We start from the raw sequence: 23,992 nt of genomic DNA, 5'->3' as shown, positions 1-23,992 counted from the left end.
GGACCAGAGGTTGTTTCCCAAGTCTGGTGACTCACAATCACCTGTAACTCTAGCTTCGGGAGATCCAAAACTCTCTTCTAGCCTCTAGAGGCACTGCATTCACATATATGAACACACACACACACACAAAACACAGAGCTCTTTTTTTTTTAAGTACTTACTGTGTAGTCATGAGAATTGAAGTTAGATCCCAGCACCCATGCAGCAAAGCAACCATCCCATGAGTGGTATTTAAAGGAGAATGGCCTCATACATTCTCATATATTTTATTTCCAGGCTAGAGCACCATTTGATGAAGTGTTTGGGAAGGATTCAGAGGCATAACTGTTGGAGGAGTTGTGTCCTTGTGAGAAAAGCTATGCAGCTGGGAATGGGCTCTGAGGTTTTGAAGCACACACTAGGCCCAGTCTGTCTCTCCTCTCTCCCTCTCCCCACCCCCTCTCTCATCCTGCCTGCTGCCAGCTGCCTTGGATGAGGATATAAAGCTCTCAACTACAGTACCATGCCTGTCTGCCTCTCAACATGAGGATAATGGATTCGCCCTCTGAAACGGTAAGCCAGGCCCAATTAAGTGCTTCATTTTATCAGAGTTGCCTTGGTTGCTGTGGTGTCTCTTCATAGCAGTAGAACAGTAACTATGAGATATGTGCCACCCCAGCTCTGGAAGAAGGTGGGCATAAGGACATCACGGCAGGGGCTGAGGGGGAAATAAATCAATAAATCAACAAATATCTGTAATTCAACACTCCAAAGACTGAAGCAGGAGGATTTTGAGTTGGAGGCCTGCGTGAGTTATACAGTAAGTTTCAGGCAAGCCTGGAATACAGACTGAGACTTGTCCTCTATAAAAGAAAAAATAAAAATAAAAACAGATGACCTAATCAGTTTTAACTGTCAACTTGACACAGCCTAGAATCACCCAAGAAGGGAGCTGGGTCAGCTGAAGAATTCTCAGATTGTATTAGGCTGTGGGGAGTGGGGTTGTTCTTGACTGTTCTTTGAAGTAGAAGGGACCATCCCACTGTGGGCGGCATCATTCCCTGTGCAGGGCTACAGGACTGTATAAAAAAGCCGACTAATCATGCGGCTTTGAGCTGGCAAGCAGCATCCCTCCGCATTCTCTGCTCTATGCTCCTGCTTCAGTTCCCGCCCTGACTTCCCTTGTGGATGGACTGTGACCTGGAAATGTAAGCCGAAGGAACCTTTTCCTCCCCTAAGTTGCTCTTGGTCAGAGGGTCTCCAACAGCAACAGCAAATGAAGAGGGGAAAGAAGGGAAGGGGAAGATAGCATGGATGGTGATTTGAAAGAAAATGGTGCTCAGGCTCACTGGGAGTGGTGCTATTGGGAGCTGTGTGTGGCCTTGGTGGACTGTCACTTTGCTAGAGGAAGTGTATCTTTTTTTTTTTTTTTTTTTTTTTTTTTTTTGAGAAAGGGTTTCTCTGTGTAGCCCTGGCTGTCCTGGAACTCACTCTGCAGACCAGGCTGGCCTTGAACTCAGAAATCCGCCTGCTTCTGCCTCCCAAGTGCTGGGACTAAAGGCGTGCGCCACCACCACCCAACTTGGAGGAAGTGTATCACTGGGAGAAGGCTTTGAGGTCTCAGATGCTCCAGGCAGGCCAGTGGCTAACAGCCTCCTTCTGCTGCCTGCGGATCAAGTGATAGAACTCTCAGTTCCTTGTCCTACCCCATGTCTACCTGCACACCACCATGCTTCCCACCCTGACGATAATTAACTAAACCTCTGAAACTGTAAGCCAGACCCAGTGAAATGGTTTTCTTTATGAGTTCTTTATAAGACAGCATGCATAGAGGAACACTGGGAAGCATTTGTAAATGTTCCAACCTTTGTAAAAAACCCTGGGTGTTTCTCTCACACAGTGATGAAGTTAAAATCTGGAGCTCTTTCTCTTACCTTGAGACAAGGTCACATTATGTAGAACTTGCTGCATGAGGCAGATTGGACTTGAAGTTGATCAATCCTCATACTTTGGCACCATTAATGCTAGAATGAGGGCTGTCTGCCACTATGCCCAGCTTTTCTCTCTCTCTCTCTCTCTCTCTCTCTCTCTCTCTCTCTCTCTCTCTCTCTCTCTCTTCATTTTTTTCTCCCCTAGGACACTAGCATGTAGTCCAGAGTGACTACAATCTTACTTTGTAGTTCAGGCTATCCTCAAATTTGTCATGCCTCTGCCCACAGACTCTCAAGTTCTGTGAATAAGCAACAGCACACGCAGTCCACATTTTTAAAATGCTAAGGTCAGTAAGGGATTGTTGCTCTTTTTCAGTTCTATTGTTCAGCTATCATTTGAAGATTTCCCCAAGGGGGTTTATACATGTTCCTGAAACTCAAAACTCCTCTGCGGTAGGTCCAGAGACGGAGCTCGGTGAGTAGAATGTTCGCCTAGCATGCGTGAAGCCCTGGGCTCCGTTCCCAGAGCTGCAGAAAGCAGCTGTGGTGGTGCAGGTCAGTAATCCCAGCAGTGGAAAGGTAGACACAGGAGGATCTGACATACAAGGTCATCCTCAGATGCATAGGCCAGCCTGGGATACGTGAGACTCAGAAAGAAACAAAGAGAAAAAGAGAAGGTGGGGGGAAGATTGTAGGACAGAAGGAGGAAGAACAGGTAAGGACAAGGGTAGGGAGCCAGTGCTCTAGGATATCTTGCATTATCTCTATAGTAATTCAACTGCCTCTCGAATCTCTAACAGTTCCAGGATTTATTGTATTTCGGTCTTTATACTCTCAGTAGCTACTTAAGTGCTAGACCAGCAAGATACAAACGGCTTTGAACAATAGAAGGCTTCACAATGCACCCACAGCCATTTCTGTCACCGTCACTGTGGCTTTGTCCTTCAGCTGTTCCCTTTTAAGATTCCTCCTGGTAAATACCCAAATCTGAATGGGAAAAAAAAAAAATCTAAAACTTGAGTGTGTCCAAACAAAAGATGTCACTGTTTTGAAGTATGCTAAAAAATGAGCTGCCTTTATTGCTATGACCCTTGATTTCTCTGAATTCTTATTCTCATTTCAAAGCAACCAAAGAGGACTGGAAAGATAGCTGGCAGTTAAGAGCACTTGCTGCTTTTCAAGAGGACACAAGCTTGATCATAAGAAACCATCAGGCTGGGTGGCTCACAATCACTCCGGGTCCAGGGGGCCTCCGATGCCCTCTTCTGGGCTCTGTGGGTACTGCATACACATATTCAGAAAGGCCAACAGACCCCCCACACACACATTCCCAAATACACATGATTAAATAGAAAAGAAAACTTTTCCTCGAGCTACACAAGGCCTGCAGCAAGGCCTGGAAGCAAGTTTGCAACTTTGTCTCGCTATGAACTATTTCCTCCTCTTTCCTCCCAATGGCCATTTGCCCGGTCAGCAGTTGAAGGTAAAAGAGTTGAGATTACCAATCCACTTAAGAATGTTTCATTTTAAAAAGTTTATTACAAACAAGAAGGAAAAAATCCCAAAGGTGGGAGAGTCAAGGCTCAAGCGCCGGCATGTGTCCTTCTGTTTATACATTATTCAGGGGTCAGACCCTCAACCGAGGCCAGAGAGAAACGCCAAAAATAAATACATTTCAACGCAACAATCTGTAATTTAGAATAATGGAAAGCGAGATTCCTATTCATTTTTATGGCACTAACGCTGATACTATTTCCCTCCAATTTCCTATAATGGAACCAGCTAGGTTCTGGGTGGGGAGCCGTAATAGGTTTTAATGGACAGAATCTACCATTGAAACTGGTCATTTTTTTTTTCCGCACAGTCTCAGGACTTGGCTCCCTGCCCGTCTAGGAGGCATTATGCTTTCTCTACGAAGCTACCCAGTCTATAAGACGAGAGGCGCTTGTGAACAGGAGGAGGCTCAAGCCAGGGGCGGGGAGGGAGAGCCTCGTTCTCTCTGCGCCATACACGGGAGTCCACAGCTCCCAGCGGACAGTCCCCCGGAAGCGACCAGGGGAATGTCAAAAGCCACCATAGGCACTTGTAGATCAGAGCTCAGTGGTAAACAACTGTAATCCCAGTACTCAGAGACCGAGGCAGGAGGAGTTCAATAGTCCAGCCTGAGCTGAGGCTCTCTCTTCAGTAAATAACTATACCACGAGGAATGGGGTGGTGCACGCATGTGGGACCTGACTTTGAATCCACAGTGTCCACATAAAAACCCAGGTATGGCGTGGTCTGTACTCAGAGTCCCAGCACTGAGGCGGCAGAGAAAAGAGGATGGCTGGGTCTCATTAGCCAATCAGTGAAGCTCCAGGTTTAGTGAGAGACCCTGTCACCCACCTTTACTAAGGTGTAGAGAAAGACAGCCAATGCCAGACTGTCCTTTAATGGGAATGCCCCTCCCCCCCCCCCCCCCACACACACACAAATAAATGAACATAAACTAGGCTGGCAGAGGCTGTTTAGGAAACGCTGAAGATACAGGGCAGAGAGGATTTGGAAATAGAAAAAGGATCGTGATAAAGACTTACTATATTAAAGTATGTATACGTGGTGGGTGCGGAGTGGAGTGTGTGGGTGTGGTGGGTGGGGAGGGGAGTGTGTGGGTGTGAGTACAGAGGCCTGTGGGGGTCATAAGAGGGAGTCAGATCCCCTGCAGTTGAAATAACAGGCAATGTAGGTGCTGAGAACCAAACCCAGGTCTTCCGCAAGAGCAGAAAGCACTCTTAATGGCTGAGCCAATGTCTCCAGCCCAGGACCATCATCTCGGTAGCAAACGTCTGAGCCATCCTAGTTCTATTTGCTTGCTATCGACATGACTGTGTTTTACTGAGCCTGGATTAACGGTCAAAACGTGTTTCTCTACCTCCCATCCCCTCTCATTCCATTAAATCATTCCTGGTATCCTCCTATCCAGCTCTCCGACTGCTGTTAGGCACAGGAAACCAGCCTGTAAGAGTGGAGTGGGCCGGCTGCCACAGAGATAACAAAGGGATGTTCATTCTAATCTATTTCATGGCGTTGCACCCTCTGTTTTGTTTGCTGGGCAGCCTGGCTGTCTCTCTGAGTCATACCTGATATGGCCTCCAGCCCAGAGTCACGGCCATCTTGGAGGACAAAGGAATAGCTGTTCTTAAGTGGAGAGACACAAAATGGTTATAGTCATTGGGCTAAGTTTTTCCTGAGTGTGGGAGCATTCAATTGCTTCATATGTGGAAGGTGTGTGTGTGCGCGTGCGTGCGTGTCTGTGTGTGTGTGTGTGTGTGTGTGTGTCTGTGTCTAGGTGTGTCTGTATGGGTCTGTGTGTGTCTATATGTGTCTGTGTGTGTCTCTGTGTGTGTCTGTATCTGTATGTGGGTCTGTGTGTGTGTGTGTGTGTGTCTGTGTGGGTCTGTGTGTGTGTGTGTGTCTATGTGTGTCTGTGTGGGTCTGTGTGTGTGTGTGTCTGTGTGGGTCTGTGTGTGTGTGTGTCTATGTGTGTCTGTGTGGGTCTGTGTGTGTGTGTGTCTGTGTGTGTCTGTGTGTGTGTGTGTGTGTGTGTGGCCTGAAGGCCAGAACAGGGGCTACAGATGATAGTGATCTGCCTGACATGGTGCTTGGAACCAAACTCTGGACCTCCGCAAGAGCAAGTCCTCTAAACACCCCCCCCCCCCCCGCCGCCAACCCCACAGCAGAATCCTTTCTCCCCCAAAGCCAGACCCTGATATAATTTTATATTGAATTTGTTCCTCAACAGTTTCTGTATATGTGATGCATCTTAATTATCCTCACCCTCGTCCTCTCCCTCTTCTTCCTCTCATGCCTTACACCAGCACCTCTGTCACCTTCCAACAAGTCCTCTTGCCTGGCTCTTGGATTTGAGACCCACTAAGCTTAGCCAGGAACAGGTATGAGATGGTGGTTTTGGAACCTGGTGGCTATGCCCCTCCTGAAGTCCATCAGTAGCCTATAGAGCCCCTCCCCAATCCATGATTGACAGCTGAGGAGTCCCATCTTGTGCAAGCAGTCACGGCTGCTGTGGTCATGACTTTACTGGCTGCACCATGCACAGAAGTCAGTATCTGACCTTCTCCCTGTCTCCCAGCTCCTATGACCTTTCTCCTTCCGTCTCCTGCAGTGTTCCGTGAGCCTTAAAGGGGAATGCTACAAATGTCCTGTTTAGGGCTGCCAACTCAGCAACCATCTATTCTCTGAAACTACTGCCAGCCTGTGCAAAAAGAATATTCTCGGAGCCTGGGAATAGCAAGAAGATATGTGTTTCTTCTTTAGGAAGTGTGCCTGGAAAAAAAAAAAAAAAGAATACCTTGAGGTAGATCGTAGTATCACTGATTCCTCAGTGTGAATACCAGATCAACTTGTGGGAGTCAGTTTACCCCTTCCACCATGTGCAAACCCCCGGGATGGCTCCTCTGCCCACTGAGCCTTCTTCAAAACCAGCCCACCAATAAGGTTTTGCTAGAGAATTTTTCTAACAACCTCATTACAACAAGCTTTCAACTTTGAAGGTTTGCTATGATCCTGGCTTAGGAAGATAAAGAACTGAAGGTACTTGTGATGGTTCACCTTGGCAGTCAGCTTAACCGAATTTGGGGTTAAGACATGCTTTTAAGCACACCTGTGAGAAATCTTCATTTGGCTCATTCAGATGGCAAGATTTGCCTTATATGTGAACTTCCAGTAGCAGCCAGATAAAAGGGACATCTGAGGGAAAACCTTTGTTTTTTGCCTGTCTTCCTTCCTGTCTTGCTGGTGAGTGCATCTACTTGGCTGCTGCTTCCGTTGCCCTCTAGCACTCACATCGGGACCCAGCGTCTTGCCTCCCAATGTGCACTAGGACCAGCATCTCTCTAAGAGCCTCCAGGCCATCAGCAGCAGTCTCTTGAATTGAGCAACCTCTTCATTGTGAAGACAGCCATTGTTGGTCCCAGCTTCCACATGTAAGACCATCTAATAAACCCTCTTTAAACAAACTCCACACTCCAGTTCTGTTCTATGAGACAACCCTAACTAATACAGCATCATCAGGAAATGAGACTGAAAAGATATGCCCTAACATTTAAATGTATATATATGTATAGATATGTGTATGGCAGATATATGTGTGTTGTAATGAGGTTGATAGAAAATTTCTCTAATAAAACTTTGTGGACTGGCAAGAAGGCTTTAGTGGACAGAAAAACTTGCTGCTAAAAGTGAAAACCTGAGTTTTATCCCTGGATGCACATATAAATATGTGTATGCACACATATTTTTACAGTTTATATATATATATATATATATATATATATATATATATATATATATATATACACATGTATATACACACATATATATATACATATACATATATATGTGTGTACCTACAAATATATAAGGGTTTGTACAGAGACCTATATATAAGTTGTTCATATATATATGCATATATAATATCTACCTATGTGAATAGATATCTACATGTTTATAGTTTTTGAGTATATATATATACATATATATATACATATATATGTATCACATTTACAGTATGTGCACATACATATGTTTTGTATATGTATATATGCATAGAGACCTAAATTTATATTTTGTGTGTACATGCGGTTATATATATTTATAATGCACATATGTCTACATAAGGAATGTATATATGTATGTAATACACATACATATACTCCCAAACATATTATGTATACATATAGATAACTTATGTATATGTACATATACATATGTGTATATATAGTATGTGTGTATAGATACATATATATGTATCAATATATAAAACCATTTATGTCACATGCTTGCTAAGTACTAGAAGTATTTTATATTACTGTTTTCTTTCTTTTTTTGAGTTTTTGAATATTTGCATCTATATAATATGGTATCTGATGTACAGGACCCAGATCTGGACATGAGAGTCTTCATGTTTCATTTGTGTGTTCCATATTTACCTGCTACATACAGCCTGAAGGTAATTTTATACAATATTTCTAGTGTATCGTGTATCTAGATGTTGTCTGCAGCCCATCCTGTGAGATCAGAAGTAGAACTCTCCATATTAATAACATCATGTCAAACTTAAAAGTTAAGTTTCTCATTTGGACACATTTGGGAATTTGAGATTTGGGGCAAGAGACCAGTTTGTGTGCGTGCACACACACATACACACACATCCCATTGACGGGAAGACATTTACAAATACAGTTTTGATTACTTACAACCCTCTCTTCCCTATTCACATGTGCAGGCCCAATCTCAATCAACCTTTAGCACATCCCGACTCTTGACCAAGTTTATAACTGAACCCTCTCTGTTGAGCCGCGTTTGAGAGATGGTTTGCTGCTTTCTGGGTTTCCATGACGACAGTTTCCCACCTTGTGGCTGAAGGTAACCTCTGTCGACCATGGCTGGGGGGTAGTTATCAAGCTGTCATGGGCAATTTTCCTGCTCATTTGATAGAAGCAACATCCCAGAGAGGAAATAACAGGATGCCAGGGCGAGAGCGCACTCTCACATTGAAACCGCAATTTCTGGAAAGACGTCTCCTGTTGAACACGAAACCCTGGTCTCAAGAGAGTATGGCTGCTGCGGCCCATCATCTCAGTAGCAGAGTGAGTAAGATAATCATGCTAGACTTCTGCCTGACTAGAGAGCGTGCCTCCACCTTGCAATAAGGACTTGGACATGTCAGACCAGTAGCTGGGGCCATCAGCTCCTTTCTCATGCAGTCCCTGCTGTCTGCTTGGTTACTGCAAAGACTCACATGATGCTCAAATGAACCGACTGGGTGAAAGCGTGATTGGTAAACTCTGAAATCCTATACAGGTAGGTGGTTTGTATTCATGTCTCGCCTTTGAGTTGGCTCCCCTCAGGGGCTGTTAGGTCATTTGGACTGTGGTGCCCAATATCATTTTAGCACCAGAAAATAAATCTGAAGAGTGTACCAAAACCAAGCTGACCGATACTGTATTAGACTGAAGAGCAGCCAGAGAAAAATGAGAGAGAAATCTGTGGAGTTTCCCAGTTAAAAGTCAGAGATGCCCTCCTAGAGAGAAGATTGTACAGCCATTGTATAAACATCTGTAAAAACAAATGAGGAATTTATTTATTTGGTTGGTCAGTCGGTTGTGTGTCTGTGTGTGTGTACATGTGTGCATATGTGTGTGTTTGTGTGGGTGGGTGAACACGTGTGCTCATGTGTGTATGGGCGTGGTGTGTGTGTGTGTATGTGTGTGTGTCAGAAAACAACTAGCTGGAGTCAGTCCTCTCCATCCACCATGCAGGTTCCAGGGACCAAACTCAGGTCACTGGGCTTGGGTAGCAAGCACCTTTCCCAGATGAGCCACTTGACCAGCCCATGAACTCAATTAAAAAAAAAAAAAAGCAATTTCCCTCCCCATAGAGGAACATTTTAAACTGTGCAAAAGACAAATGTAATGAATATGTGATTTTTGAGAACATGAGAAATATAGATATGATTTTGAAAATGCAGCTGAAAGGTTGCAGAAGAAACACTCTCACAAGCAAATGCAAGAGGCCACGTGCTTCTAATGGCCTTTGAATCCCAGCCTGTCTACTGGAGTGAACAGCTGAAACTGGATATCACAGACTTGCGGTGGAGTCATTCAGTCCCCTCTCTCTGCTCTTTTTCTGTGGCCCAGGAAACGAGATGTCATGGTAACACCAAATGTAAAGGGTGCTCATAGAATCAGGGGAACAGTCAGTTAAATGGGAGCCCGAGAGATGACGACTCATCAGGGAACAGCACTAGCAACTCTCAGAGGACTCCAGTTCAGTGTGTCCAGTGCCCACACTGGGCAGCTCATGATCAGCTGTAACTCTAGGTCCAGAGGATCCAACACATACACACACTACATACACTGTACTCACACACACAAACACACACATTCACACACACACAGGAGAGAGAGAGAGAGAGGGAGGGAGAGACACATACATAAACACACACAGAGGGAGACCCAGCTCATGATCATCTGTAACTCCAGTCCAGAGGATCCAACACACACACACTACATACACTGGACTCACACACACAAACACACACATTCACACACCCACACACCCCCACACACACACAGAGAGAGAGAGAGGGAGAGACACACACATATACACACACAGAGGGAGACCCAGCTCATGATCATCTGTAACTCCAGGTCCAGAGGATCCAACACATACACTACACATACACACACACACACACACATAGAGATAGATAGATAGATAGATAGATAGATAGATAGATAGATAGATAGATAGATAGATAGGGAGACACACACACAAGAATATATATAAAATAAACCTATTTTTAAAAAAGAAATTAGTTAAACAATAAGCTTTACTTCCTAACTCGTATTTGATTGTGAAATATCCCACAGAGATCAGGTTTTAATGTTTGAACACTGAATACTGAGTTGGAGGTGCTGATTTGGAAAGCTGAGGAACCTCTGATTGGAGCAGGTCACTGGAGAGTCCAGCCTACAAACGTTATAGTCCCACCTCTCTTCTGGACTCTTTCTCTCTGCTTCCTGGTCTACCAGCATGTGCATATTGGCTTCTACTTTGCCATGCCCTGCCAGCTAGGATGGACTTAACACACTCTGATACCATGAGCAAGAATAAATTTATTTTCTCCTCTGTTTCTGTCATGGCAAGGCAAAATTAGATAATACGTGATGCCAGTTAAATGATTCAATGCAACATGTGATAGACAGCTGTACCTGTCATCATGTCACAACCTAGAGTCACCTGGGAAGAAAGTCTCAATGAGGGATTTTCTACATTGGGTTGGTCTGTGGGTATGTCCGTGGTTGGGTATCTTCATTAAGATAAGGATAGGTAGGAAGACTCAGCCCACTGTGGGAGGCACCATTCCCTAGGCTGGGCCTTGGAGTGTAGGGAGTGAAGAAAGTCAGCTGAGGTGGAGATCAAGCAGAGATCCATGCATTTGCAGTCTGTTCTTGATTGCAGAAGTGATATAATAGCTTCTTTAACTTCCTGCTTTGACTTCCCTAAAGTTATAAGCCAAATAAACCTTTTCTTCCCTAAATTGCTTTTTGTCAGGGTGTTTTATCACAGCGACAGAAATGAAATTAATGAGCAAGCAATTCAGTGACCATTTTACACCAGGTAATACGACCAGATGCTAGAGAAATAAGCAAAAATAATTACGAATTCACATACAAGTCACTATTAGTGCAATAAGTAATTATGACTTAATGTCGTTCATCAAATGATGAGACCATATGCAGAAGGGAAAAATAAACTGTGAAAGGAGCTGACTGATTTTCTGAGCTAGGCAGAGAAGAATCGCTGGAGGGATTCACTTCCAGTCTGTTTTGTTATTTTCCTTTAAAAGAGATTCTTAATTATGTATGCAGCAGGGAGGGCTGGGGGAACAGGAGAGGTACACAAGAATGTAGCTACCTGTGTAAGTCAGAAAAAAAGAAAGGGGTTTGGATTTCCTGGAGCCAGAGATGCAGGCAGGTGTGAGCCACCCGATGTGAGTGCCAGGAACTGACACTGGATCCTCAGAGAGCACGATGTATTCTTAAGGCCGAGTCATCTCGCCAGCATCTCAAGTCTGGTTTAAAGATTCTTAAAGAGTATGGCATTATGGGACATGCTAAAAGGCTCACCTTTAATGTCAGCACTTAGGAGACAAAGACAAGTAGACCTCTGGGAGTTCGAGGCCCACCAGGGATACATGGTAAAACTTTGTCTCAAAGAAGCCAAACAAACGAAAACAAGAACAGAGCGCACAGGAGTTTACAGGGTTAGAAGGAGACACGGGGGCTCAAGAGAAATGAGAGATTCAAAGACATCATAGCATCATGGCCTATTAGAGAGTGATAGAACCGTGAGGAGTTTGTTATTGTTGGCAGAAAAGCAAAGGAAGAAACCAGGCTGGTGTTTGAAAGGGAAGCAGAGAATGAATAGAGGCCCTGAATCATTTTGCCAGACACTTGTTTGCCAGACCAAGCAACCCAGACTTCGATCGACACAACCACAACATCCAATATGCATCTCTTAAGCTAAATATGGCTACTTACACTTTTTTTAAAATTTTATTCGATATATTTTTATTTACATTTCAAATGATTTCCCCTTTTCTGGTCCCCTACTCCCTGAAAGTCACATAAGCCCCCTTCCCTCCCTCTGTTCTCCCACCCATCCCTTCCCACTTCCCTGTTCTGGTTTTGTCTTATACTGCTACACTGGATCTTTCCAGAACTGGGGCCACTCCTAAATTAACCAAATTTTATGCGTGTTTGTATAAAACATATTGCACACACATGTACAAACCTGACATGTACAAGTCAGATGTCATCCTCAGGAATGCCAACCACTTCCTTTGAGACAGGCTAGAAAGTGGAGCTTGTGGATAAGGCTAGGCTAGCTGGCCAGTGAACCCCATCTCCGCCTCCCCAAAACTCTGACAATAGGCACACACTAAAGTGTGATATCTAGGACTCAAACTCAGGTACTCATGTTTACACAGCAAGAGCTTTACCTACTGAGCCTTATCAGAGCCATCCCCAGCTGATGCGGACATACCTGCGCAGGTGTGTGTGTGTGTGTGTGTGTGTGTGTGTGTATGTGCATATACAATATTCCTTATGCACCTGAGGTTTCACTTTTCATAAGCTTAGTCATTAGCCATTAACTAAGGGGTGAAAATATTAAGTGGGAAGCTTCGGGAAGAGGTAATCATACCTTTTATATTGAATGACATTCTGAATAGTGTGGTGACACCATAAAATCCAGCTGTGGGGCACTTTCTTAATTAGCGACAGATGGCGAAGGGCCCTGTGCTTGCATGTGGTGCCATCCCTGAGCTGGTGGTCCTGGGCTCTGTAGAAAAGCAGGCCGAGCACGCCATGTTAAAGCAAGTCGTTCTGCAGTACCTCTCTGTGGCTTCTCCATTAGCTTCTGGCTCTAGGTTCTTGCCCTGATTGAGTTCCTGTTCTGCTCCATTATGCTCATGTCGTGAAGAATCTCTGCCCACTGCACCCATTGGTTATGTACAAGTGTCACTCTGTCTTAGGGTTTTACTGTGGTGAACAGACACTATGACCAAGCAACTCTTATAAAGACAACGTTTAACTGGGGCTGGCTTAGAGGTTCAGAGATTCAGTCCATTGTCATCATGGTGGAAGAATGGCATTGTCCAGGCAGGCATGGTGCAGAAGGAGCTGAGAGGTCTACATCTTCATACGAAGGCTGCCAGGAGAAGACCTCTACCAGGCAGCTAGGACAAGGCTCTTAAAGCCCACACCCACAGTGACACATGTACTCCAACAAGGCCACTCCTAATAGTGCCACTCTTTGAGCCAAACATATACAAACCATGACACAATGCCATCCTGGTTATCAGTTCAATGGTTGTGCTTGAATATCACACTGTGTAGTACCTTCAGGTTCAGGAATCCACTGGGGATCTTGGAACTTATTCCTCCTGGGTAGGGAAGACTACTACAAATATGATATACAAGGTATACATATGTAACATAGATTATATATTATATTGAATATACAGTCAGTAGTTTGTAAAGAATATTACATATATAACATACATAACATACATATATAAAGGACACATATATTGCATAAGCATTAATAGTATAAACAAAATACAGACATTATATACACACAATTGTGTTTTATGTATATGTATATATGCAGATATATAAGCTAAACAGTATGTTTCCTTAAACTGCAGATCTGAGATGTTGCTAAGAAAAGGACTTCGGTGGGTCACTCCATCTGTTTTCCTCGCCCTTTTTCTGTTCTATAGCATTTTCTAATATAGACATCTTTGCTTGACACTTCTTAAGACCGTTTATTTAGAACACAATGAGAAAAAAAAGATATGCCACTTGGTCCATATGATATTAAATAATATCCCCAAATGTCCAATGTGCAATTCATGTGCAGCTGTCACAATCATCATGATTACCTGCTACTAGATACAAACTAGTCAATCTGGAGATCTCATGTAAGTTGACTTGAGAGTAAGCACCTGATGGGGTGGTGGATGGGGTTGGAGGATACTTCTTTTGCAATATTTTCACTTTATTTATTTATGCTTGTTTGATTGATTGATTGATTGATTTAGAGACAGAGTCTCCTGTAGCCCAGGCTAGCCCTGAATGTAGCTGAGAATAACTTTGAACTCCGGATCTTCCTGCCTCTACCTCTCAGATGCTGGGATGACAGATGTGGTGCAGGGGATGAAACCCTCAGTTTCATGCACAGTAGGCAAGCACTCTACCCATCATACTGTATCCCCAGCCCCATATAAAGGGCTATTTCAAAGGAGCTATGCGCACATGTAGGATGTGTGTGTGTGTGTGTGTGTGTGTGTGTGTGTGTGTGTGTGTGTGTTGATATATTGGGGAGTTTCCTTAGGTTCCTTTCTCTTCCATCTGTATACCCTGTGTTCCAGTTTTATCTTTTTCAGAGTCAGGAGTCAGGGAGAACTCCTTGGATCTTGACATGATTGCACATTGCAATTGAGAAATTCACACTGCAATTTATATTGAGAAACATCTAACAGAAATGCCCCACAAAGTGTTGGCCATCACCTAAGTATCACAGTCAGCTCCCAAGATAATAAAATGGTGGTCACTCAGTGAGGATCTTATCTCCATGCCTTGCATGTTCAGTTCCAAGTCCCTGGCACAGGTGGAACACAAGCACTTCCCTGGTCACATTAGATAGATAATGATTTTCAATCTACCACCTACACAGCTATCATTGGACTGCTTTAAGGGATTTACTCCAATTTCGGCTTTGGCTTTGAGCCTCAGCTTCCCTTGTCAAGCCGTTCAGCTGAGGGTTGTGTAGCTAACTTCAAAACATTCAAAGAGGGTTGTGAGAGGGCTTGGGGAGTAAATCCACCAAGCAAGCCTAAAGAGATCACCAGAATCCTGGCAAGAGCCAATTCCTAAAAGTTGTCCTCTGATCTCCGCATTCATCCTTGGCACAAACACCCACAATCACACAGGCACACACCACATACCCATTCAGGACACATACAGTAGAGCATGTCAAAAGAACCCAAAGAAGAGATATTCAATTGAATGGACCTCCCAGGGCCTGGAACTGGACAATTTGAACAAACATAGCAATATTCAATTATAATTCAAAATATAAAATACTGATATAGTCACACATATTCAGATATCTAACTATATGATGACCATAAGCTCTGATAACATAGATATTCTATTCACTATATATGCTTACATATGAGTCTTACATGTGATACTCATTAGGACCTATTAATATAAGTAATTAAACTAATGAAAGAGAAGGAAGTACTTATGAAATGGGTGAGAATACAACATGGTGGAGAGGCATAGAGAGACCTCTATGGTGATCTGTCTGATGGCCTTCTCATGACTAGACTGGAGTGATGCATTTATTTTAAAGGGCCAGGGAGGTCAAGGGTCAAGTCCCAGCATCATGATTGAAGGAATGATGCTAAGAATTGAACAATTCTTAGCATCAAACTCTGCCCCAAAGTCTGCCACCTTGTTACCTCAAACCTGAGGAGAGACAGCTCTCTGGTGCAGAATTTCAAATATTTCATGCAGGTAGTCTGTTCCCCATGAAGAGGAGCACTCATGACTTCCCCTCTTTAAATGTGTGGAAGGCTGGACAAAAGGAACTTTCTAGAGGAGAAACACATGAGGCTTCACCCCGGCCAGGTTGTCAAAATAAAGGTGAACGGTTACTCATCATCAACAGTATTTGGCTTCAATCATGATGCTGGGACTTGACACTTTGTGACCGCCCCCTGCCCACTGCTCTCAAGAATAGAAGGGAGGAATTGTGACTTCCCCCTGCCCACTGCTCTCAAGAATAGCAGCCAGCAACCTCACCACCCACCTCCTGAAGAACAAGAAGAACCAGTTTCCAGCCTTCAGGGGAGGGGCTTGGTCTGCCTTTGTTTCCTGGGAGAGAGGCATTATCATTAAAGATGGAGACTTAAACCAAATGCCATGTGTTTTGTGTCTCTCCACGTAATTTCTCTTGCAGCCTGTTCCTTTACCCATCTTTCCTTCCAGAGAACCCACGATTAAGATGTGTGAGCTGGACTCAACAACACTTAACCTCCCTGGCCCTTTAAAATAAATGCACCATCCCTGCATCCCTAGGATGAAGCCTACTTGATCATGGTGAATGATCATGTTGATGTGTTCTTGGATTCCGTTGGCAAGAGTTTTATTGAGTATTTTTGCATCAATATATTCATAAGGGAAACTGGTCTGAAGTTCTCTTTGTTGGATCTTTGTGTGGTTTTGGTATCAGTGAAATTGTGGCTTCATAGAATGAATTGGGTAGTGTTCCTTCTGTTTCTATTTTGTGGAAAAGGTTGAAGAGTATTGGTGTTAGGTCTTCTTTGAAGGTCTGATAGAATTCTGCACAAAAACCGCCTGGTCCTGTGCTTTTTTTGGTTGAGAGACTTTCACTGACCACTTCTATTTCTTTAGGGATTATGGGACTGTTTGGATGGTTTATTTGATCCTGATTTAATTTTGGTATCTGGTATCTGTCTAGGAAATTGTCCATTTCCTCCAGATTTTCCAGTTGTGTTGAGTATAGACAATGAATTCATGAAATTCTTAGACAAATGGATGGAACTGGAAAATATCATCCTAAGTGATATTTTAAACCTAAGTGATAAGGTAACCTAATCACAAAAGAACACACATGGTATGCACTCACCAATAAGTGGATATTAGCCCAGAAACTTGGAAAACCCAGGACACATTTCACATATCAAAAGATGCCCAAGAAGGAGGAAGAACAAAGTATGGATACTCAGTTCTTTGTAGAAAGGGGAACAAAATACCCGCAGAAGGAGATACAGAGACAAAGGATGCAGCACAGTCTGAGGGAAAGACCATCCAGACACTACCCCACCTAGGGATCCATCCCATATACAGTTACAAAACCCAGACACTATTATTGACGCCCACAAGTGCTTGCTGACTGGAGCCAGATATAGCTGTCACCTGGGAGGCTCTGCTAGTGCATGAGAAATACAGAGGGGAACACTCTCAGCCAGCTATTGAACTGAGCACAGGGTCTCCAATGGAGAAACTAGAGAAAGGAGCCAAGGAGCTGAAGGGGTTCACAGAGCCACAGGAGGAACAACAATATGAGTCACCCAGTACTCCCAGAGCTCCCAGAGACAAAACCATCAACCAAAGAGTACACATGGAGTTACCCATGGCTCCAGACACATCGGCAGCAGAGGATGGTCTTGTTAGACACCAAAGGTAGGGGAGGTCCTTGCTCCTGGAAAGACTTGATGCCATAGTGTAGAGGAATACCAGGACAGGGAAGCCGGAGAGGGTTGATTGGGGAAGGGGAGATGGCTTATGGGATTTTCAAGGGAGGGGAGAACCAGGAAAGGGGACAACATTTAAATGTAAAAAAAGAATATATCTAATAAAATAAATAAATAAATGCATTACTCCAGACTAGTCATGAGAAAAACCATCAGACAGATTGCCGTGGAGGAGAGCCCTATTAGAGATTTGGCAGGTCCTCTGCAAAACTGCCAAGGTCATCAATGACAAAGCAAGTCTGAGATACAGCCTTGGGTGAGAAAAATCAGAGTAAATGTGATATTTTCATAGCCACTTGGAGCCTTATATCCAAGAAGGGAATCCAGTTTAAAAGAAACAAAATCAATGATCATCTAAACAAACCGTGCACTTAAGTTAAGGTAATAGATCAGCACTGGTTATTAAATGTGCATCACAGTAATAATAGGGAGGAGACTCAGATGAGCATCATAGATATATACCTATCTGTATCACACCAAGTGTTCTGAAATATGAAACTTCCAAATGTTTGGAAAGCCTAGCTTTGGGGCTGCAGGGAATGTCTCAACAGTTCAGAGCACATACTGTTCTAAGAACCTAGGTTTAGTTCCCAACACCCAGGTTGGGTGGCTCACACACCCTCTCCTGGCCTCCAAAGGTCTGGCATCTGCTCTTGTGTGTGTGTGTGTGTGTGTGTGTGTGTGTGTGTGTGTGTGTGTTCAGGAGAGCAGGGGTCAAGATCAGGTGTCTTCCTCTATCACCCTACATCTTAATTTTTTTTTTTTTTGGTTTTTTGGGATTTGTTTTTTTTTGAGACAGGGTTTCTCTGTATAGCCCTGGCTGTCCTGGAACTCACTCTGTAGACCAGGCTGGCCTGGAACTCAGAAATCTGCCTGCCTCTGCCTCCCAGAGTGCTGGGATTACAGGCGTGCGCCACCACCACCTGGCTTTACATCTTAATTTTTAAGACAGCCTTTCTCTGACCATGGAACTCTCCAATAAGGCTAAAGTCACTGTCTCGTGAACCCTAAGGATCCTCTCCTCTAGAGATCCTCCAATCTCAGACACCCCAACACTGAGATGACAGGCATTCATTTCCATACATGGCTTTTAGATGAGTGCGGGAGATCTGAACTCAGATCCCCGTGCTAGCATGGCAAGCACTTTTCCTAGCGAGCCAACTCTTCTGGGCTCCATTTTCCTTCCCTTACAGTGAACAGACAAGGCAATTTCCTAGAAAAAACTTCCTCGCCTTCATTTTTTTCAACAAGAAGTGTCTGTGAGAGTGGCCACTTGGAAACTTCTACAGGGGAGCTCTGGAGTGGCCTGAGCATCTATTAGAGATGCTGTACTTATGTCTTTATAATGAATTCTTTCCTTCAGGCAACAGGCAGTACTAGATATTCTTATATCAAGAAAAAAGTGCTGGCGTGGAGAAGCCTTGATAACAGCCCACACCAAGACATGTATCCTCGGCTGCCACCTAATTGATAATCCTCCTTCCTGTTCCTGCTTCTTTCACTGGTTTTCTTTGATCCCAACCTGTGGATTATTTATTCCAGAACCTTCAGTCATAGTCAATTTTCTTATCAATATGACAAAACACCTGGCATAACTATTTCAAAAGAGAAAGTTTTCTTTGAGTTCAGTGTCAGAGATTCTGGTAGTTCTTGGCTCCAGTTTCTGGAGTCGTAGAGTGGTCAGGGTGAGATAGAGATGCAAATTAACTTTATTCATTCTTGGGATTGCAATTGCTCTTTTTGGAAGGTCCAGTAATGGTTGTAAGATTTCTCGTTTGGTTGTTGTTGTTGTTGTTGTTGTTGTTGTTGTTGTTAATGTTGAAGGGGCAGTGCACATGAGTGCAGTTTCCTCAGAGGCCAACAGAGGGCATCAGAACTACTGGAGCTGGAGTTACAGAGGCTCGTGAGCTGTCCACCCTGAGTACTAGAACTCAAACCCAGTCATACACTGACCCACTTCCCTAGCCCCATATCCAACTTTTTGACCTTGTAATAACATGTCCTACTCAAGAACCAGGGAATTAAATTATAGGAGGGAACATTAGCTATGACAACAAAAAGCTTGTGTTTCAAGGAAGTTCCCAGTTTTGCATTTGCTTGCCTTCACAGCCATCCTAGGTGCATGCAAGTGGGATAAGACACCTCTCCATTTTCTGATGGATGCAGTTGTCTGTAAAGCTTTGAGTACATGCTCTACCTGTGAAAGCCTTGGAGCGTGAGCATAAAATGCCTAGCTACTCATGCTCCTCACGTCTAGCATCCATGGCCAATAACCCACCAGGGCAGATATCACTTTTACCAAAGATACATTTGAAAGGTGGCTCAGTATTTCTCCTGGAGATTTGCAAACACCTATATTTGAGGGGAAAGTCACAGAGTAGAAGATTTGACAAGATTTCTGCAATTTCTTTTCAGCTGCTGCACATCCCACAGAGAATCCTTCTACTTAATTTGTCTCTCTCACCTTGACTTAAAGTCAAAGTACATGATGGGACTTCTTATACTAACTGTGTCTCTATGTTGGAAAGTGGTCAGTTCTGTAAGCACCAATTCAGTGAGGTTTCTTTTGGTTTGTTTATTTGTCTTTTAATGTGGTTTGTTGTTCTGAGTAGATGGAAAAAGTCCTTACCATACAAACATAAGGACTTGAGTCTGGATACAAAAAAAAAAAAAAAAAAAAAAAGTAAAAATCCTGTGAATAGCCTATGGCCATAGCCAGCACTCCTACTGTGACTTGAGATATTGAGATAGGAGATTCCCCAGGAGCTCGTGGACAAGCTACCATGGACCTTGGGCAATTTAATTTGGCATATATTCCATTTAAAATCAAATATTCAAAATAAAAGTAAATAAGTAACAACAAAAGCTGCAAGAATTGATAACCAAGATTGTGTTCTGACCCCTACACGGGCACATGTACTTATATAGCATGGTAAACACACACACATACACACGCATGCACACACACATACATACATATGCACATATATGCATGCACACGTGCACACACACATGCACACACATAACAGTTCAGGAAGATTAAAACAATATGGTTTATAGTCACTCAAGGAAATTTCTTTTGGCTTATATGACAATCATTTCAGAAATGACATTTTAAAATTTAGAGTATCAATTAATTTCATTAATTAATTGGCTATAGTTTTCACTTACATTGAGTCCTTAATTTTTTATTGTTGCTATTTTTGTTAATATTCTTTCCATTTACTAATATTTAACTAAATTGGCATACTTAAATATAGTTTTCAATACTTATTGACCACTTTGGTTCAAACTGAAGTTGTTTTTTAAAAAAAAAAGCTGAAATTGCACAATCAACTAGTAAAATAATTGTTCACATATTTTTAAAATTCTTATCTTGTTAATTATTTTGATGTGTAGTTCCTTTTAAACTTATTAAAGATGTCACTTACAACTTTCCATCATAATTGCTTACTTATTCATTTAATTTTGCATATATTCCATTTACAAGCAAATATTCAAAACATTTATTCACAACCTTAATTTGCTCTGTTAATCAAGAGAGTACCCCAAGTTTTAGTGTAATTCATGTATTTAGGGAGAAATACCTCAGTACACTGTTGTCAAGTAGATGCTTAATATTAAAGGACAGAAATGTCAAGATATTTATACCTTTTAAAAAGATTTAATTTATTATTTATTAGTGTGTCTGTGTATGTATATGTCTCTGTGAGTTCAGGGGCTGTGAAGGACAGATGGAAGGGTAATAAAACCCTCTGACTGGAGACAAAGGCGGGGAGATACTGAAACCAAACCCCTGGTCCTCTGAAAGGGCAGTATGTGTTCTTAACCACTGAGCCATCTGTCATGAGAGGATTTAAGACATATATCTCTTCTTATAGGAAAAGAAAAGTCAGTAACTATGCTAAAATATAAATTCTGGTAATACTAAAAGAGACCCACAAAATTACATAACACCTGCAGAATTGGTTCAGTCTATAAAGTGCTTTGTTCCCAGAAAGAAAGAAAGCAATATCATGCTGTCATTTAATAAGATATTGATCTTTGTGGTATACCATGGAGTGCTTTCTCTCTGTTAAAAAAGAAGGACATCCAGTCCCAACAGTGACTGATGGGTTAGACAGCTACAGTTTCCACAGTCTATCCACAGGGACATTTGTTCAAGTTTCCCCAAGAATAATGTTATACAACAAATGATAATTGGGCCATCACCTGTGACTCTAGCCACTCGTCACAATATGCAATTATATACTAATTTCAAGTAGCCATGGGGGTCTCAAGGGAGGATATATAGGCTGGGAGAAGTTAACTGAATAGAGTTCTATTTATGCAATGTTGGGGAAATCATCACCCATGCTGGGTGACAACTTCCTTGTGTGTTCTTCAGTGTCACCCACAATCCTGTCACTAACTCCTCACCATGCTGTGTGATGTAGCCCAATAACCTCATTGGCTCTGTAGAGTGAGCTGCTGTGGAATTGCATTTCTGTTTGTCATTGGTACCTTATGAGAAGATGGTGGGCACTGCTTATGGTTTCCCCAAGGAAGAAAGACATACAATACTGAGCTAGCCCACAGTAGAACCTTAGTGAGCATTTGACATGTTGAGTTTATCAGCTGGGTGTATGTTCTTAAAAACTAAGTTCTGACAAGGGCGGCGGCGGCGGCTGCGGCAGCAGCGGCAGCAGTGGCTGCTCCAGCTGAAGGGCCATCAGCAGTGGAACCAAGGCGTCACAGGGACCAGTTAGGCCCTGCGCCCACGACCACTGACCTTCGCTGACCAGCCGGACAACAAGCAGCTGCAGTTGTGAGGCGCCTTTCCTGCACGGAGGCCACTTCAGAACTCGGCCTCCCACCAGTCAGGAGAGGAGGATCCATCTTGGTTCCGTACTCCAGGAATCGGACAGACTGAGGTACACAAACATAATCCGAGGCCAACACCGCGGTGGTCTGAGCCCGACGGGCGTTGGCCTGCACCCAGGCCCTGGGCGGGTCGGGGGGCCATCGGGGTGCCAACCCAACCAGGAGGTTTTTTGCCCAGGCCTGCGAGCGCGCCGCCGCCATTTTGCCTGCAGGGCGACAGAGAGCTCAGGCAGGCAGACCTGTAACAGGCATAGCCTAAGGCTAACAAAGCGGGGGTCCAGGCCCCAAAAGGCACAGGACTGACCCCAAGAACTGGGCGGCTTGGTGGGCCATCTGTGAGTCAACCCGCCCAGGTGATTGTTAGCAAAGCAGACTCTCCCGGAGCTTTCAGGGAGCGCGGGCGCACGCGCCCGCCATCCTAGTCACCTGGCAAACCCAATTAACAGTCAAAGCCGTAGGGGAACTTTGCTCGGACCTTGGCCTCCCAGGCTTTTGCCTGGACTCAGGGACTGGGCGGCCAGGCTAACCTTGTGTGCGATAGCCCGGTTGGCAGATCGGCTGCCCAGCGGAGTGAGCGGAACTCAGGGGAGGTCACAGTAGCATACACCGTCGGCACTCCCTGGGAGCGCACACGGGCTCCATCTGCTCCACAGACACAATCTGGGGCAAGGCCTCAGGCAGAAGCCCTTAGCTCTACTCTCTCCGCTTCCGGATCCAGATCAGTCTGGGCGGCAGCATTACATCTCCAAGTCCTGCAAGTGGCTAGCTGGGCTTCCGGGCGGCCAGCTGGGAGAAGTCAGTGTGCTCCAGTGAATCCAGCGGGCCCCAGCGGGAGCCTTCGGGTGCCTGCTTTGGGATCTGAACAGCCTGGGCAGCAGCACACTGTCTACAAGCAGTGCAGGAGGTAAGCTGTGCACCAGAGGCCAACTGGGAAGGGGCAGCTTGCACTGGTGAGTCCAGCACTGACAAGATAAACTAACACCAGTGAGATCTAGATGGCAAAAGGCAAACGCAGGAACGTCACTAACAGAAATCAAGGCAATATGGCAACATCTGAACCCAATTCTCCTCTACCAACATGTCCTGGATACCCCATCACACCAGTAAAACAAGATTTGGATTTAAAATCACTGGTCATGATGCTGGTACAGGAACACATGAAGGTCATACATAAAGAAATTCAGGAGACAATGGATCAAAAGGTAGAAGCCCTTGCAAGGGAAACACAAAAATCATTGAAAGAAATCCAGGAGAATACAAAAGCCAACAAGGAGGAAATGCAAAAAACACTTAAAGAAATACAGGAGAACTTTGCTCAACAGGCTGAGGTCATGAAAGACGAAACACAAAAATCTCTTAAAGAAATACAGGAGAACTTTGGTCAACAGGCTGAGCTCATGAAAGAGAAAACACAAAAATCTCTTAAAGAATTACAGGAAAACACAAACATGCAAGTGAAGGAGCTAAGCAAAACCATCCAGGATCTAAAATCAGAAGTAGAAACAACTAAGAAAACTCAAAGGGAGACAACTTTGGAGATAGAAAGCCTTGGGAAGAAATCAGGGGACAGAGATACAAATATCAACAACAGAATACAAGAGATAGAAGAAAGAATCTCAGATGCTGAAGATTCCATAGAAACCATGGACTCAACAGTTAAAGAAAATGCAAAATGCAAAAAGCTTGTAACCCAAAATATCCAGGAAATCCAGGACACAATGAGAAGACCAAACCTAAGGATTATAGGCATAGAGGAGAGTGAAGATTTACAACTTAAAGGGCCAGCAAATATCTTCAATAA

The sequence above is a fragment of the Apodemus sylvaticus genome, chromosome 22 (assembly GCF_947179515.1).
Source record: "Apodemus sylvaticus chromosome 22, mApoSyl1.1, whole genome shotgun sequence".
Taxonomy (NCBI): Eukaryota; Metazoa; Chordata; class Mammalia; order Rodentia; family Muridae; genus Apodemus; species Apodemus sylvaticus.
Note: the sequence above shows the minus strand (reverse complement) of the source record.